Below are 19,659 nucleotides of genomic sequence, written 5' to 3' on the forward strand. Positions count from 1 at the left end.
GTGTTTTATGTTAACTGATTCAAAATGAACAAAGAATTTATTTTTCCAGTGCATTAAAAATAAGCAAAACAGTTCAAAGTCAATTATGGTGGCTTATATTTATACTTGTGTTTGAATCTTCTATAGTCAAGACCCCATATTTGTTCTTATTGTAAAGTTATATTGCATTGTCTATACCCAAGACCCCAAACTGGCTGTTATTACAAAGTTATATTGCATCGTTATTGTGTTTCAAAGTAGGAATCATCAGTGCATATGTGATGCATTAAAAGAACTTTTTAATGTAGGAATTAATAGTGCAGGTGTTTGTGACATTTCAGGAACATTAGTTCGTGGAAATGTAACACATTTAAAGTAACAATTCTACATCTACAATGAATATGGTCATTGACTGATTGAGAGAAGACAAGGAAAACCAACAATAATTATTGGAAAGAATTAAAAAAAAATAGTCCGTTTGAATACTGAATTGCAATTTCCACATATCTGTTTGAATATTATATAAGTTACATGGAGAAAATTTACATTTATAAAATCTTCTCCTTAAGTGACCTTTAAGCAGTTAGTCTACAGTTGTCTACATATTTCTCCCGCTGTAAGCACAATGTTTCAAGATCCAAATTTGTCAAATTTTAAAATAAAAGTGCTTGGCTGAAATGAGAAAACAATTTTTTTTTAAAGCATAATAATCAATTATAAACTGTTTTGTTCACTAAGCTGTTTAACACATTCTCAATGAAATAACAAACATCCTGAAGACAAGCTATCATAAGCTGCAATTAACAGTGTATAGGAAACACCCAATTACAATTTGAACATGTCCATTTAGTAGCAAAGGGAGTAAATTACCCAATTACATGAAATATTGTTTAGAACTCTGTAATAGTACATACCCAGAAATGCCATCACATAATCAACCAGCAATTGATATGCAGGACTCATTATATGCTGAAATAGGAACAGTCTAGAAATAGGTGAAAATAAGAGTATTTCTGGGACTGCTTAGCCTTCATTGTTTGATGATGAAAAGTTAACTTATCGTAAAAGGATTTTTTTTAATAGCATATCCAATTTATAACTGAAAAGAAAATGAAAGAAAGTTTTATTGATGGAATTTCAGTCCTTTTACGATTTACAGGTTTAACTATGGAAAACTCTACTGAAATTAGCACCCAATTCTTAATAGGTGCAGTATTGTAAGCACATTTCCAACAAATGTAGGTAACAAAAATGCAGTGGGACATATGGCTTTCTCCATGCAGAAGCTTGCATCATGGATGGGTCTATACTTCGAAACATAGGCTTGAACATGAGCATTCAGAAATTAAAGTTAATGATTTTGTAATATCATGGCATTTCCATATGTTTTCTATGGTAGCTGAAATGATAGCCAAATTTGTCCCACAATGTCTACAATGACTGCTCAACATATTGAGAACAAACACTGATATAATTTCAAGCAAACAACGTATATTCCATTTTCTCCTCCAGGCCAGTATGTTATGATAGAACCCTGCCCAGTAAGCTCCACTGCCCCAACCCCCTACACTCTGATGCTTCCTTCCACTACATCCAACTACACATATTTCAGTTTCCAGGTCTCTGTAGTCATCTTCACTAGCCAAGGTTCCGAAGTGCCTATCTACACCTTGGCAGATCATTCAGAGTTTGGTCCGAGTTACATGAGTTGTCTCCCTTAATATGCAATGCCAACTAACCAATAGTAAGTAACAACGGTGCACTGTAAGTCGGCTGAAAATGGTGGAGGCAACTGACTTCAAAAGGATACTTCGCAAGTTTAACACTGAAAGTAAGACTACATACCAGAGAAGCCATGACATGTGCATTTAAGGGTAAGGATGTATTTATACAAACACAGATCAACAGTAGAAAATTGTTTATTTTTGAGTACATTCCAGTTGTATGCTCCACTTATCTTGATCTTAAAGGAACATTAAATCTGAACAACTTGATTTTGATTGGATGCGGTGGCTTGCCACTGCATTGAATGAAATTCACAGACCCGAAGCACTGAAATGTCTGAATGATCTGCCAAGGCGTAGATAAGGTTAACACATTGCAACATGGCTGGCGAAGATGCTCTGTCAAACACTTCTCTCAAATGCAAGGGTTCACATAAAAAAAATCTATAAAATCAATTTTGAAAACTTGCAAGTCCTGGACCAGTAAAGGAAGATCCAGAAAAGACTACTCTCATTACTGGAGAAACCTCTGCTAAACTGTTGATGCTGCTGACCTTTGTTTGTTCCATGAAAAACTTTTAAGTTCTCACATACAATAAGACTTTCTTTAAAACATTAATTTGATCACTTTAAAGAGCAATTTCTATTAAATAACCATATGAAAGCTGATAGTTTTTTCACGAATATTACCAATACATTTTATGTTTTGCAGTTTACAAGACCAAACCACTTGTGTGTTTACCACTATAACTTCTAACAAGAATACCATAAGCAGTACATTATACACTTGCCCCAAGTTTAACAGCCCCTTACATAGGTCCTAGTGAGGTATGGCAGACTTTGGAGCAGGGGTCTCAAACTCAAACCACCCTGAGGGTCGCATGAGGGCATTTTTGATGGCCCAAGGGCTGCACCACCTTTGTTATCTCTTGTTTTTAAAAATGCTCCAGTAGTCTAGTGATTAGAGTGTCTGCTTCAGATGTGTAAAGGTTGCAGGTTCAATCCCCGGCTGAGTCATACCCAAGACTTATAAAAAAATAGTACTAACAGCTGCCTTGCTAGGCGTTCAACATTAAGAGGTTAGTGTTAGGACTGGTAATTCTGGTGTCGGAATAACATGACTGGGTAGGACATGATGCTACATGTCTGCAGCATGATGCCCAAGTGCTAGACATCACTATATTATAAACTGCCACACCACAGACATCATAACAATATGTCTGAAAAATTGTAAATGCTATGTTGAAAATCTAAATCACTCACACACTTGTGACACCTTGTGGGCCACAGGATATGGCTTGGCAGGTCACATGCAGCCCATGGGCTGTGTATTTGAGACCACTGCTTTGGAGATTACTGACCAACAGATCTCAGTGAAGGTATGTGGTCTTGAACTAAACTTACTTTGCAGAAACCATTACATATATATCTTTAGACCAACCATAACCCTGACCACTACTTCAACAGCCCCAACTATGCTGGTTTCTTTCATACACCAAGCATGAGCCATCTAGAAAGTCTAGTCAAAAACTTGATCTAAAACAAGTCATTGAAGAAAAAAAAAATCTTGGAGACAAAAATGACCCAGCAATTTCCCTTGGGGTGTTATTTTTATCTTTTTAACCATATTTCAAGTTTCATGTAATCTATGACACTTTTTAAATATAAAATCTTTTTTTCTGTGCTTGCAATTATCTTTCTGCTAACAACTTTAGCCTGTTTTGAAAAATGTTAATCTACATAATCTTAAGTTTCAGAAGACTGAATGTCATGGGTTACTTGCTGTGGTTACAGTATATAGGTTGTACAATCTTGGAATACTGTATGTCCAACAGAAGCATTACAGGGTCCTGGGTGCCTTGAACCTCTTTTGGATAACTCAGATTGATCTTTGCCTCTTTGATCCCAAAATCAGTAGGCTTACTAATTTTATAACTATCTCAACAAAATGAAGCCTTCTAAACACTTTCTTCAATATTAGTATACTGATATTCATTTCTCTTAAGAAACATTCTTCAACCTAATCTGATTTTGGCAATCCCAGCTTCCACCACCTTCCAACCAACTGAATGTAACTGGAATATGTGTCCATTTTTCTACTGTCAGATTTTTATTCCATAAGTATAATAAATTGATTTAAATTTGTTGGAGAGTGTCGATATGCAGTGTGAGATATTTCTGAAAATGTTACCTCTTGTCCTCCTGTCAGTCGATTTTGGGAGTACACTACACAAGGATGTTATTAAGGCAGTAAGATATAGCGCCAGAACAAAAATATCATGTGATACATCTTACATTTTAGGACTAGGCAGATGGCTAATGTTATTGTGTGGAAATGAAAAATGTAACACCGCAACTGATTGGATGGATGGAGAACATCCTACCAACACATGACAAGACTGCAGATCTGGATCTTTGAAACTCTCAAACAGGTTGGTGACATAATCAGGTAAATACTACGTGCCTGTGGTAAGGCCAATAAAAAGTGTGGTTCAAGTTACCCAACTAACTACATTTTTATATTTAAAAAAAATGGGAGAAGAGAAAATTTTAACAAATGGGTGTAACTATGATATATGATTCATTTAAATCCATTCGAACCAAACTAAACAGTTTTTACTGACTGACCCATGGTTTTTATTTGTAACCAGAACGATACACAATGGGGGGAGGCCTATAATGCAAATTATACCACTACAATGTGGATATATAAAAAATTTCAGTAACACACCCTCCTATCTTTGCAGTAAGCAGTATATGGTCAACCCCACTTAAATATGTCTAGGAGTAGTAACCTAAAAGGCACTTAATCATAAAGTCATTGTTTCCTACCAATAAGATATTCAGAAGTCTCTTGAAGAGAAGACCGCTATATACTATTTACTAACGAACATGTACACATTTCACATTTCTTATGGAACAAAAAAATTAAAACATAATTTAAACTTCTTCCTTCAGCAGCTATTGTGACAGGTTTTGCTTTGGTAGGGTGTTTTACAGCACAGTAACAGTGAAAGCTTAGTGTTAAGGCAAAAGATTAAGTGCCGAGGCAATAACAGAGTAAAGTGTCTTACCTTGGGATACAATGGTAACTGACAGGAACTGATCTAGTGATAGAATGCAACATGTACCATTTTGGTCACAAGTAAGGCATCCTAATCATTGAGTCACCATAGTTCTTTTATTTGTGATTGAAAACATAACTTAAGCCTAATTTGGACTACACAGTATAATCACATCACCATTACATATTGGCACTTAGCAAAGTGTATGTCTGGCAAAACAAGGCACCTCTGGTTATTTTAGGAACCAATATCAAAGCACTGCTGTAAGATATGCAACCTTGACCCCAAAGTCAAAAAGGGTAAGCAAACATTTTAAAAAATTGAATTGTCTTGGCATTATAATTATTCATCCCAAGTATGAACAAAATTCATCTGATCTGGGAGTTATGATGCATCTTTGTAAGACAAGATTCCAATATGTTAACCCAGAGCCACATTAAGGCCTTACATGGCCCTAAGCGCTGAAAATATTATGGTGTCCCTCCCCCTTCCGCTACAAAATATGAAACTACAAAAAAAAATTAAAAGCTAAAAAGATGGGAAAATACAAGTGTTGCCACCATTCCAAATCAAAATACTTCTATATGCAGATCGAAATGGTCATATGTAATTCATTCAATTTTTATCATCAACAATTAATCTGAATATTGTTCTGGTGCTCCTGTTAGGCTAGTGCCCTAAGTAAGCGCTTATTGTACTTAATGGGTAATCCAGCACTGGTTATGACGAGAAATTATCAAGGGTTTATGAAATACATGAAAAATGAACTTGCACTAAAACCCTTACATTCATCTTTCAAAACTGATACTGCAAAAAGTTATCAACATGTTAAACTTTCCACTAACGCAGGCTCCACAAGAAAGAAGGCTCAATGTGTCCCGTGTCTTGTCAAGGTATGTGGGGCATATGCACTTTTTTCACTACTGTAAACATAATAGAGTCACTTTTTGACCATCTTCTAGGTTTTTGCATGGGTATGTACCTTTCTCAACTTTAGTAGCAAATTACATGCAATGAATTAAAGAAAATAACTTCTTTTATCAAATTCAATTCCTCTTCATTGTCTCCTTGATATTTTTTTGCCAATAAGTCTGTATTATCCAGAAAGATAATATAAAATCAAGATCACCATCAAGCATCCCCAAGATAACCACTACCTAGTCCTACCTCGACACTGATATTATGTTGCGGAAGTCAAGGTCTTACAGCCTAACCAACGGCTCTGTGTAGTGTGTTTTGATGTCGACTAACATCGCTACAAAATTTAAATTTTCAGGAATATTTCATACAACTTACAACTAAAATAACAACGCTTTTCTACACAGTAAAATCATAATGTTTTAGTCAGATTTTACTTACTCTGATGTCTTTTCTCTAATAAATTCAAATGCTCACAAAAGAAATGGACCTGTTTTCAAGTTTTGTTGGCCTAAATTTTAGTTGGCTGGAAAGCAATGAAAGCTAGGAATGCCAAAATCAGGTTAAGTTGTTATATTATTCTTTTAACAAAACGAATAAAAATATATTATGCCTTTGGAACTGTAAGCAACGGTTCATTTCGTTCAAGAAACATATCCCCAATATGAACCTACTTGAACTTACTTTGCCATACCTCAACTACCAATGCATTGCAATAAATTCAAATGTATGTCAACGGAACATAGAAATGCGTCCATTTTCTAGTATCATATTTTCATTCCGCCAGGATAAAGACAGTACAGTAAGCATATTTACTACACATAAATTAGTGGAAGAGTGTCAATATAAGGTGCCAAGTGTGCGAGATGTTCCAGAAACTTTTATTACTCATGCCAATGTCAACAACATTGGAAGACGCTATACAAGGCCGTTATTTGGATAGTAAGGCATAGCACTAAAACAAAAACATGTGCTATGTCTAATACACTGTAGGACTAACCACTACCCTTCGTTAATGCTGTGAACATGCCATCATCATCATAAGTACTAGTCATACATGTAAGGCCTTGACGCTGATATTTGTTTTGGGCATCAGGGTCTTACTGCCTAACTAACAGCGCTGTGTAGTGTATTTTATTGTCAACTAACTAGCGAAAGTCCAACTTTCAGGAATATCTCACAGAACTAGCAACTGAAATAACAGCGCTTTTCTACAAAGTAAAGTTATAACGGTTTAGTCAGATGTTACTTACTCTGATGTCTTTTCTCTAATAAATTCAAATTCTCACAAAGGAAATGGACCTGTTTTCAAGTTTCGTTGGCCTACATTTCAGTTGATTGGAAAGCGATGAAAGCTGGGAATGCCAAAATCAGGTTAAGTTGAAATATTATTCTTTAACAAAACGAATAAAAATATATTATGCCTATTGAAACTGTAAAGCAGCGTTTCGTTTCATTCAAGAAACATATCCGCCACATGAACCAACTTAAACATAATTCTGCATACCATGACTACCGTCGCATTGCAACAAATTCAAATGTATGTCAATGGAACATGAAAATGTGTCCATATGCTAGTGTCATATTTTCATTCCGCCAGGATAAAGACAGCACAGTAAGTATATTACATAAATTAGTGGAAGTGTGTCGATATATGCTGCCAAATGTGTGAGATATTCCTGAAACTTTGACTACTCGTTCCGATGTCAGCGCCATCGGAACACGCTATATAAGGCCGTTATTTGGATAGTAAGACATAGCACTAATATAAAACCAACATGTGCTATGTCTTACATGGTAGGACTACATAAGTACATACTAACTATTCCATCAATTTTGAATTATAAAAGCACAGGGGCTCGTTACAAAGAAAATCAATGGATGGGGGTTTTAACATGTAATAAAAAGTGTTATATTATTACAGGTTAGAACCCCCATCCCTTGATTTTCTTTGTAACGAGCCACTGTGGACCTGATAAGGTATATTAAAGATGAAGCAAGAAAATCACACTCCCAACTCGATGCAAGTAGAAGCATTATGGAGTCAAAGATGACATCCGTAATAAAATACGTGATTGAGTAGTGTCATCACCTTGTTGTATCGTGTGAATTACATTTATCATTCATGCAATACACAATCCAGCATAATTACATACTGCAAATTGTCACTATCCATTCGACAATTGCATGTAGCGTCCACCTTTCGTACAACTTACCTACAACAGTAAAACAATCCATTTTGACTTGAAAGTACCCCTTCATGTAATATCCAGATGATTTACGCTTTAAGTTCACAGCTTGAATATTCAAAGTATATTTCTGGGTCAACCAGGCTGTGGCTAAGGGATTTCCAGTAGAGAGATACAATTAAATGATGAATCAACCTCCCACCGGTTTTTCGAAACACTGTGTGTCTCTGTGTTTGTGTGTGTGTATTAAGTCAGTCTGTTCCTGTGGTGTGTTTTGTGTATGTGTGGACTAGTCCATGAAACCATATAGGGGTGTACAGGTTTATTTTATATGCAGTAAACAATCTGAAATTTGGGTCAAGTAAAAGATAACTGTCAGGAAAATTTATCTAAAAAAAAATTGTATACCTATTTTTTTTATTTATTTTTTTATGATTCCACATGGCCAAAATAAACAGATATTATTCATGAACAAGAGTAAAGCAGTCGACAAAAACTATGCAGCCAGACAGGACAAGGTTTCACAAAGTTTCACAAACTGTTGTCCAAGAAAGATTTTACTGTAACTTGTTTCTGATATTTCTGACAATGCTGGATTTTTGTGTTAAGTAGATATAATACAAAGGATAAATAAACTTGTGAAGTTTTAAAATTTTACACTTGTACTCCTTTTATTCTTTGGAGAAAAAAAATGAGTTAAGAATACACTCAAATTTGAGGAAATCCACATTTTTCTTATAGATAAAACGAAACTGAACAAGACTAATTTCAGAAAAATGAGAAGTATTAGAGTGCATTTTAATCCATAATGCCTTCTCAATGTTCGGTGAAAAGATCTTAGTTCTAACCCAAACAATAAGAAAGATATTGAAAATTCTAAATTTAAGGAAGATGATTTCAGATGTTTTTTTTTTTTTTAAATCATAATAGGAACCAGGGGTAAGTCATTAAATGACAATTTATTATTTTCAAACTTTATATACATCTGGGAAAAATGAACCCCAGAGTATAACAAACTGCATATTGATTTTATCCTATTAAACTGTAGTTCAAATGAATTACAGTCTATTAAGTCATGGTGAGAAGAGCAGATATTATTCAAAAGAAGTTAAAATACACATTGCTGAGATGACAAACTTACATGTTACCATTTTACATGAAAATGGAAAAAGAAATATATAAAAATACATTGATAATAGTTATTTCAATACATAGGTAGGTAAAGTTTCATCTAAAACATTTCTAACTGAATCACGTGTGTGTGTGTGTGTAAAACCAGGGATCCTGAAATTCTGATGCTCTTATTTATACTTTCGTTGAAAATTTATGGTGGATAGATATGTGTGAAATTTAATATAAAAACATTCAAAGGAAGTATAACAAGTTGTTACATGTAAGAAAATGTTGATGCATAGAGCCATTTAATTTACCATAAAATGTAACATTTTTGGGTTCCAGATTAGATGTTAATGAACTTTTAGCATCATCTTTATAGACTTTGCTAGTAATAAGAAAATCACTCAGCCATTTACATCAAGAAATAACCTTAGACACAGTTGTTGGAGAGCACAAAATATTTGTATAGGTATTGGTGATTCACATTTAGCAAAGTGCACCACATACTCAACTTGATGGAAAAGACCAAGAATGTTCGGATTGATTCTATTAGTTTTTGGTCAAACTATTTTTTTAAAATTATATTTTCTTTCAGAAAACTATACTACGAATTTTTTTTAACCAATGAACATTATTTTATGCAACTCAACAGATTTAAAAATTCTTTTGGACTGAAAGAAGACTTACTAATGTACACTGAAAATACATAACACATAACTGACGAAATTTTTTGGTCCTGTTCGGTAGTTAAGTTTTATTCAACCAGGTCCTCAAAAGATGACAATAAATGTTAGCTGTTGTTGCTAGTATCAGTTTTGTTTTTAATTACAGCCTATGTCCAATGTCTGATATACTGAGTTACCCACTGGTCATGCGAACTCATCTGTCAGTCATGTCTGGCAAGTAAAATGAGCTTAGGATTTTAAATCTATAATGTGGGTGGGAGGGAGTATCATTTATGTGGATACATTGGGTCACTTTTTTATCATTTACAATAGCGAATATATTAGGTTCTAAACAGAAACATAATAAAGAAAATTATCGAAACACATTTTATGAAGAACAGATGGGATTATGTTATGCCTGTATGGATGTGAATGCATGTATGCATGAATACCATAGTACATGTACTGCATAGCTCCAAGTACATAATTTGTTATAGTGTTTACACTGGTATATGGTTGGGTGATTCGCAAATGTGCAAAATAATTTTTAAGTTGGATCCAGCACTACCTTGAGTTGAAGAGCTGGGGAGGCAGATATGGGAACTTAAAAAAGCATGGGAATAATTCTGCTTTGCTTGAGACTTCTAGTTTCAACCTACATCTGCATGGATCAACCCTAATCAAAGCAATGAATCTGCATCTGCAAGGATCAAACCCTGCTTAAAGCAATCAATCTGCATCTGCATGGATTAAACCCTACTTAAAGCGATCAATCGGCATCTGCATGGATCAAACCCTACTTAAAGCAATCAATCTGCATCTGCATGGATCAAACCCTACTTAAAGCAATCAATCTGCATCTGCATGGATCAAACCCTACTTAAAGCGATCCATCTGCATCTGCATGGATCAAACCTTACTTAAAGCAATCAACCTGCATCTGCATGAATCAAACCCTACTTAAAGTGATCAATCTGCATTTGCATGGATCAAACCCAACTCAACATGAACTCAGATTTCTAAAAACAAATAAATAATCTCTAAAATCTGTCCAATATTTTGCAAAGATACATCTGAGGTTCTTTTCAAATCAAATTCCATTGTACCATCTTTCATTTTATTTTCCTTATTGGATAAAAAGGTTTGTCAAATACAACTCCTATTTTTATATCAGTACATCCTGTAAAATGTGATGCCCTAATGAAAAATTCATTCTCATTAAAATGACTGATCTTTAATTATCACATTTGTCCTAATTTGAAAAATGAAACAAAAGAATTGCATAAAGACAGCAATGATTCCACAAAGGCCTGATACAAAAAGGTAATTATTTTTGACATTTCCACAAAATAAAAAAACATCAATAATAGCCAACTGGTACCAAATCAAATAAATCTACAGACCAAAATGGCTTTGACACCATATGTATTGTGTGAAAGTTATATTTTATTTTCATTAACCTTTAACATGCAAGCCTCCTGCTCAATGGGAAAATTGGAAATCTAAGACCCTTCATTCTGACATTTTTTGTGTCTTTCAAATGGCAAATGTTCCACACAAAACCCCAGTATTCTTGCCACTTCAGAGTGTCAACAATCACACAAAACAGGATATAATGGCTCCATGATGTATTCAACCAATCACCTCAAGTGTTCACATTCCATTTTCACAGTGAATGTACAAGAAATTGACCCAGAACAAAAAAAATTCAATTAAAACCCTGTTTCCTTTTCTCCACACAGTCTACAAGTGCTAGCAAAATGGCCCTAAGTAAAAAACCATAAAAATCACTTTTGACATGATTTTGAAAACTGTGTTAAATTGTTAGGATTAATTAGTTGAACAAGCAGCATGGACCCTGATCTGGAGGTGCATTATTCTACAGCAGATCAGGATCTCTCTAATACAATTAGGTACTAGCAGTGTTCTCTAACACAGTTAGGTACTAGCAGTGTTCTATAATACAGATACTGAATACAATGTAAGAATTTATTACTGTATATTCACAATTCTAAGTCGAGTCAAACTACAAACATGTGTGGTAGTATAGAATACATTTTCCCTCTTTTTCATTTTAACAGCAACAACAAGAAAAACTTTGTTTTTTTCTTCAAACAAAATATCTTTCATTAACATTTAAATAACTTCAAACCAAATGAATGAGAAACTGGGACACCAATAATCAATATATCCTGTAAATGATGTAGCAGTGTTTCTTATACAATTTGGTACTGTGTGTGTGTGTGTGTGTGTGTGTGTGTGTGTGTGTGTGTGTGTGTGTGTGTGATATTTGGATTTTTAACATAGCTTCAACAATTTTTCAGTCATATCACTATGATGTATGCAGTGTGGCAGTTTATTGTGATGTCTAGCCCTGGGGCATCATGCTGCAGACATATAGCATCATGTCCCACCCAGTCACATTATCCTGACACCAGGCTGACCAGTCTTAACACTAACCTCTTAATGCTGAGTGCCAAGCAAGGCAGCTGCTAGTACCATTTTTATAACTCTTTGGTATCACTCAGCCAGGGTTCAAACAAGTGACCTCCCACATCCAAAGCGGACACCCTACCCACTAGGCCACTGGAATGGTCCCAATTATTGACTAGCAGTGTTCTCAAAACAATTTGGTACTAGCAGTGTTCTCTAAATACATTTAGGTACTAGCAGTGTTCTCTAATACAATTAGGTACTGGCATTGTTCTCTAATACAATTAGGTACTGGCATTGTTCTCTAATACAATTAGGTACTAGCAGTGTTCTCTAATACAATTAGGTACTAGCAGTATTCTATAATAATGATAATGTAAGAATTTATTACTGTATATTCTCAATTCTAAGTCAAGTCAAACTACAAACAACAGAGATCCTGATCTGCTGTAGAATAATGCACCTCCAGATCAAGGTCCATGCTGCTTGTTCAACTAATTAATCCTAACAAACTGCACAGACATAGATCTGCTGGCACATAATGCGCCGGCAGATATGGGTCTGTGCCATTCACAGTTGGACTCATCTTATAAGCAAGTATATATGGGACATCCTGATTTACACTTTTTATCTTTAGCTATAATCTTTCATTTTCATACAAAGTTTTAAATAGCATAAACATCATGCAATGTTAATTTTTTTTTTAAATACACAAACCACTTTACTGCAAAATGCAATTATGAGTGATCTAAATCCAAGAGTATCAATAACTACCAACAAATTCATAAATCATGCTTCTACACTGGCAGACCTTGAAGACATTACAGGATATCACATCTACTTGAGGTGACCAGGTTGGCAACATCTGAGAAGTTTCCTCTTTCATCTTTTTTGTTACAAATGCCAGACCACTCATGCTGTGTCTGGTTTATCTAGCATATCTGATGACTAGGTCTTAAGTGTTTGGGTGAAACTTCAACCTTTAACACATTTTCAGCACAACCTGATAGTTTCAAAATAATACTTTCTCATGTGAAACAAGAGTCCTTTGAATACAACATCATAAGGCTACCCATATTTAATACTTCTAGATGTAAATAACTGAAACTTTTCTTTGCAGAAATTAGTTTTTCCTTACCGAAGTTGTAAGCCAAACACCAAGTTTAGTAATTGTACATGAGAACAAATCAAATTATTGTACAGAAACAAAATTGTCAACAGAAAGAGGGATGTATAAACAATATAAGAACATAATACACCTCTCCATATGGTTGGCATACACAAATCAGAGAGATTGGGTTTGTTTCCATCTCAAGAACAGATACAGAAAAAAGTGTACAGGTATCTAACAATCCAATCAAAATTATGATCTCTGAAACAATGGTGATCTGATGTTCTGCTGACCTTTCTATTCATCAATCAAATTACAACTCCAAATTGTGAATATGAAAAATTGCATTCAGAACAAAACATTATGAATAATACATGTAACAACATTTATTTACAGCATGAAATACAGTGCTTTTAAAATAAGTGGACTAGGAATTTCAAAGGTACCCAGGTACCTGTCGGATCTCCTTATTGTAAGTACATCTTGATTTTAATCTGATTATGATGCTTGATTACTTTAATAAAAAACATGCCAAATTCTCAGCCTTGATACTTATTTTATATATAGTGATCCTTCACTTTTGGCACAGTTCAGGAAAACCTTAAAATATCATGTTATAAGTGAGGCTGCACTACCGTTATGACCTAGGGGCTTAAAGTACATAACAAGAAAAGTGACAACCAACAATATTAATTTAGTTTTCTAAAAGACAAAGTGAAAGAATAAAAAATACAGTGAACTCTGCTTATTTGCATAGCCTCGGGACCGGAACCAAGCTATGTATATAAACGGAGTATACATTTAAGTGGAATTCATGTATATTTTCGCTATGCACTTAAGCGATCTATACATTTAAGTGGAGCCGACTATAACTTACAGTATGGTAGGAATTAATATTTCCTAAAGATTTCTATCAAATCCAATAGATCCAATGTAATCCAATTACATTTCCAAAGGTATTCCAAATGATAACTATAATGAACAGATGTCTCAACATACAGAAGTCACGAAATCCAAATGTCTTTAAGTGACTTCATGGTAAATCCAAAATAATCCAAATAGTCTTCAAGTGAATTCACAGTAATTCCAACAAACAACTGTAAATTAAAAAATCTCTTCAAACCTTACAAACTTTAAGAATGTTGATTTCTGCATCTATCTCCTGTTACATAGAAAAATAATGTGTAATTGTCTTTAAGATGTAAACAATTTTTTTAATTTTTTATTTCTTAGAGTAAAATGATTGATTTTCGTCAGGGTCACACTGGGTAGATGTGATCCTTAACAAGTATATAGTTTCTATAACCTTCTAGAAGATGATCACATGACCCCTTATTTATGTTTAGAATACGATATAACTCATGTGTTGGAGAATTAAGCTGCGTAGAAGCTGGGCTGTTAAATTGGAAGTTGCATTTATGATGTTTGGAGTTAATTCAAATTACTTGGATTCTAAAGGATTAATTCTGTTATTTTTCTGGAAAATACATGTGTTCATGTGAGATTCTTAATCAAAGACAGTTCTTATAAGAAATTTATTTTAATTTCCAAAACTGGAGTGATAATTCTTGTTTCTACAAGGAACTGTAGACTTCAACAATACAGACTGCAGCATATGTCATCGTCTTCCATCTTGGATTCTTTGTCAGGATTCGAACGTGAAATCGGTAGAACATTTTGTTATTAGAACTATTAAGATTTTATTCTTGGATTATATTTGGATTTGATTCTACAAAACCATAAGTTCATATTTTTTTTCATTTTTACAGAATTTTTCCAGGGAAATAAATTATATTTTTAAAAGCTTGTTGTTTTCACTCTTTCTTGTGTTACTGTTTATTTGAGACTAAACACATGACATAAGAACTGTAAGTAATCACAAATCAACTGAAGTTTCAAAGCTAGAACTGCATTAAATAAACCCCTGGAGCCAATCCATAACTATGTTTGCAGAGTGATCTTAAAAGTCATCATGTGCAATCTTTGTTGATGCACAGGAATCTCATGTTCTAGCCTGACATTTTTTTTTGCTTACCCTATAAATGCCCAAAAGTTACTTTTAAAAAAAAAACATTATGCATGGAATGCAACGCTGGTTGGGACCTCATTTAACCCTCAGATGGTTAAGCTACTTAGTTTTCTTTTCATCAAATTGAGCCATAAATAGACAATGACCCATGCACGTTTACTCATTAATAATGAATTTTAAGTGCAATATAAAGACTGCCACTGATCTGCACTTAGATCTCTTTTACCAAATTTACATTTTGACAATTGCTTATATTCACTGCCATCCTGAGAACCATAACATGACATTAAATTTAGAATAAACAAATAACCATACTGTATACACAGACATGATACAGTGAGGAATCATACTGTAAACGATGGTGCTGTGAATTCAAGATGCTTTATAGTGATGGACCATATTGTGTAATAAGGTACTTTATAGTGAGGGACCACATTGTGTAGTAAAAGCTTTATAGTGAAGTGAGGGACCATACTGTGTAGTAAGTTGCTTTATAGTTAGGAACCACAATGTACTAAGATGCTTTACATTAAAAGATCACACTTTGTACTAAGGTGCTTTATAGTGAGGGACCATACTGTGCACTAAGGTGCTTTATAATGATGGACCACACTTAGTAATAAGATGCTTTATAGTGAGAAACCACACTTTGTACTAAGGTGCTTTACAGTGAGGGACCACACTGTGAACTAAGATACTTTATAGTGTGGGACTAATGTACAATAAAAATTGTCTGTAAAGGAAACTCAGCAACAACCAATTTTTTTATAGACAGGTGTTTAATGTAACTCTTGAGAAAATAGAGCTATATAATAGATAAGATAGAGCTAAATGAGATGGGTGTTTGGCAGAGGTCCCCTACCCCTAAATAACTTGTTCTACAAAGCCGTAAAATATATAGTGATATTTGAAAACAAAGCTGCAAGATGAATGCATTCAAGGGCCACAACTCTTTTAAATGATGAGATGAATGCTGAAAATCTAATCAGATAAAGTCTCATCAATATTACGGTGCATGACAACTCCAACTGAAATGCAATATTCCTTAGGAAGGTTAAGTTGTGGAAATCAAACTTAAGATGATGGGCATTCAGGGGCCACAACTCTTTTAAATGATAATGGGAAATTAAACTCATTCAAGGTCTCATAATATAAAACTGCTTGTTTCAAATAGAACAAAGCTGAAAAAAATGTATGCAGTGGAAACCCAAGTCAGGAGGATGGGCACTAAAGTGTCGAATCTCCTGTAAATAATATTGTGGAATGCTGGAAATTAAATTAATTATTTCTATGACATGCCAAACTGCCTAAAAGTATCAGTCGGGTGCTTGAACTAGGCTGTTTACAAGGTTCTGCTGTATTGGAAATGTGATGATTAGAAAATGGTAATAACAATCAGAATTGGACACATGTAACAGGCAACAGGGGACTTTCAAATTGTTATCTCCCCTAAGTACTCTTCAACAAGAAGATATGAAAACAAGCAAACTGCATTTAAGGGGGCACCATTCCAGTGAATTCCACTAAATGACCAAGTGAAACGTATGAATAAATAATAAAATAAATGAATAACTTTCATATGAAAGAAATGTTTACTGCATATGAGCAAAGACAACAATCTATCTAGTGAGATAAAGACAGGGTTTCAAGCAATGTTTAAGCTTTGGTTAAATTTTACAAGTCTTACTGCACTATGGAGTTTAGACTGTGATGTAGACTGGTTCAGTTTAAATAGATGTGATGTGCAATGATATAATCTTGTCTCATTTAAGTTAGTTAACCAGACATCATAAACATATCTGCCAACAATATAGATCTCATCTGTGAAAAAAGGTCACCTTTGCTTTCTGCTTGCAGATATGTTGTATTTCCTCATTTAAGATATACCGCTAAATGCAATAATTATGGTCCTTGCCTTGATATAATGATGATGGCTCACACAACATAACATATTAAAGAATTAAACTGAGGGATTTTGAATATCAGTAATCAGTCATTGTTTAACACAGCTTATATTGAGCCTACACTAAGCAAATGGATCTCCATTAACAGCCAGCATCTTCATACTTTCACTAAATAATATCTTGCTTATTTGCCATACATCACCATTTCCTGTAATGTAAATCAACATTAGCCATCACTGGTATGTGTCATAAATAAATATGGCACCATAATTTGGGTCACCTTGGTACAATCTAAAGGATTCAGTACAGCTCAGTAGATTTTGTACTTACAGTCAAGACATGTGTTTCTAATGCCAAACAGATCCAATTAATTCATAAAAAGTTTAAATTTTGAATGAACTTTTTCATGAGCACAGCTTTACACCCATTCTAGACTCCAAGGCCCAAGCTGCCCAGGAGAATCCCAGCCTCTTTATAATTGCAGTAACACCCCATATAACATGCTATCCTGAATTCGCCTCTTGATAACTCCGTCTCTATCTCTTCTAATGAAATACTTTTTGTTTTGTTTTAAGGACAAGAATAAGTTACTCGGCAATTATTTTTTCATGAGTCCTATATGACCAATCACTGGAGTTTGTAGTGATAAGAAAATGGCAAAAGACATGATGATTTTAGCAATGTCTTGAGAAATGTTATAAATAAAATGTACCATTTCTTCCTTAAAATGATATGCTTGCTCAACTTCTAGAAAAATGATATACAGTAATACCTCGTGCATTCGCGTTTCTGGATTCGCGAATTCACGGATTCGCGAAATTTTCATTGGTACCCTCTACGTACATGTTTTTTTTATTTTATTGAATTGTACCTTCGGTATATGACTTCTGTGACATATGAAGTTTACCTAGTTTACCTTCCTGACAATGACAAAGAAAATGTCAGTCATTAAGTTTACAGTCCCATTCGTTACTTGGTTTTACCTTACTGTGAGTGCAAAAGAAAACGGCAGCCAATGAATTAGTATAGGGGTAATATTAGTATACATGTACCGTACTGTAAATGCACTAGTGTGGCAAATACCCATTAGGCGATACTGTACTGTACTCTATTTTTACGTCAACCATTTATTTCTCTTTTTAAGGGTAATGTATTAAGCTAACTTTTAAATGAAATTAAAGTGCTTTGGGAGCATGATCTGGGTCATATTTAGGGTTTAAACCCTAGAAATAGCATTTATTAGCATTTTTAGTGACTCGTACCAAACATTCGCGATTCCTCCTGATTCGCGACTGGCTCTGGAACCTAACCTCGCGAATGTTCGAGGTACATGTACCCTGGTAAAACTTGCACAAAGAGTCGAATATACTACTAGTTCATGTAAAACCTTGTACAAATTAGACCTAAGCAATTCTCCAAATGATGACATGATGATTTTTTAGAAAGTATCTCAATTTAGACTGTCTGGCAAATTCTATTCAAGATACACCTAACTGCTGCTATAGCTTCTACAAGTGAGTGAGACAAAAAGTAATTTCTTGGAACAGAGCCAGTTTCTTGATACTGTTATAGTGTCTGGTTTATCTTTCATCTTTCCCCTTAACTCATCATCAACCCCCTTAGCATAGCCTACGTACTGCTGAGCTCTGTAGCGTCAAGGTCATGTATGATACACTAAAGTGGGTGGTATTATAGAAAGGTAGACAGATGTAGCTCTACAATGATACCAATAATCTGGATGTTCTAGTTGTACTACAAAATAGAGAGGGAAAAACCTAGTTTTATGGACCTTTTTTTTCCACTAAAAATTCACCCATGGTCAGAATCTGATTTTGTGTCTGGATTTTAGACTTCTTTTTATTTTGGCCTCAGATCTAGCGCAGACCGGTCTGAACTGCAAACAGACAGGCAAACCTTTGCAAAAAGTAGGATAAGATGAGCATTTGGATTAAAGAGTGGTCTCAATACGAAAATGATGGGTCAGTTAAGCTATTATTTATATAAAAATTCCAACTTTTACCCTTCTGTTAATACGCAAGTGAAATAGCCAATGAAAAACAATGTTTCTAACACAACTAGGCATTAGGTTAATGGGAAATCTCTTGAAGTCGATGTATTAGGATGTATTCAGAAATCGCTTTCAAAATGTGTTTCCTACTCACATTTCAGGTGAAAACGACAAAAACCTCCAGGGGTAATGAGTTAAGCAATACAGTCAAGCACAGCATTTTGTATAATATAAACTACTTCACTCTGCTGCTGGTTCAAAATACGATAAAAGTCCAGTTAAAAAAAAAACACAACACAACTGATGGTTCAGTTTAAATTAATGATCAAGAGAAGGCACCATTACATGGAGCAGTTACATGTAACAAGTCTTCAACAAATATCACTCAAAAACAATTGTCAAACTAATTATGACAGCATTTAATTGCCCACTGGGCTACCAACATTCAACATATGATAGTTCAGACCATGCCAGCATATGACATAGCAACTCCAGCTATGCTCGGAGCACAAGATTTT

General features: G+C 34.4%; 1 protein-coding gene across 7 annotated transcripts in view; it reads right to left on the minus strand.

The window, feature by feature from the left end:
* Window positions 1-19,659, minus strand: part of LOC149778344 (disabled homolog 2-interacting protein-like) — a 377,099-nt gene that overhangs the window by 164,145 nt on the left and 193,295 nt on the right. Inside the window, exon 1 of one of the 7 annotated variants that reach the window (XM_089939163.1) lies at window positions 7,903-8,642. The exons of 5 other annotated variants lie outside the window; for them this stretch is intronic. The gene's annotated coding sequence lies outside the window, so the exon portion shown is untranslated. Of the gene's footprint in view, window positions 1-7,902; window positions 8,643-19,659 lie in introns of those variants that run through there. One more of the 7 variants, XM_089939164.1, reaches the window with a different exon arrangement.

The sequence above is a fragment of the Sinohyriopsis cumingii genome, chromosome 17 (assembly GCF_028554795.1).
Source record: "Sinohyriopsis cumingii isolate HCF-2022 chromosome 17, ASM2855479v2, whole genome shotgun sequence".
Taxonomy (NCBI): Eukaryota; Metazoa; Mollusca; class Bivalvia; order Unionida; family Unionidae; genus Sinohyriopsis; species Sinohyriopsis cumingii.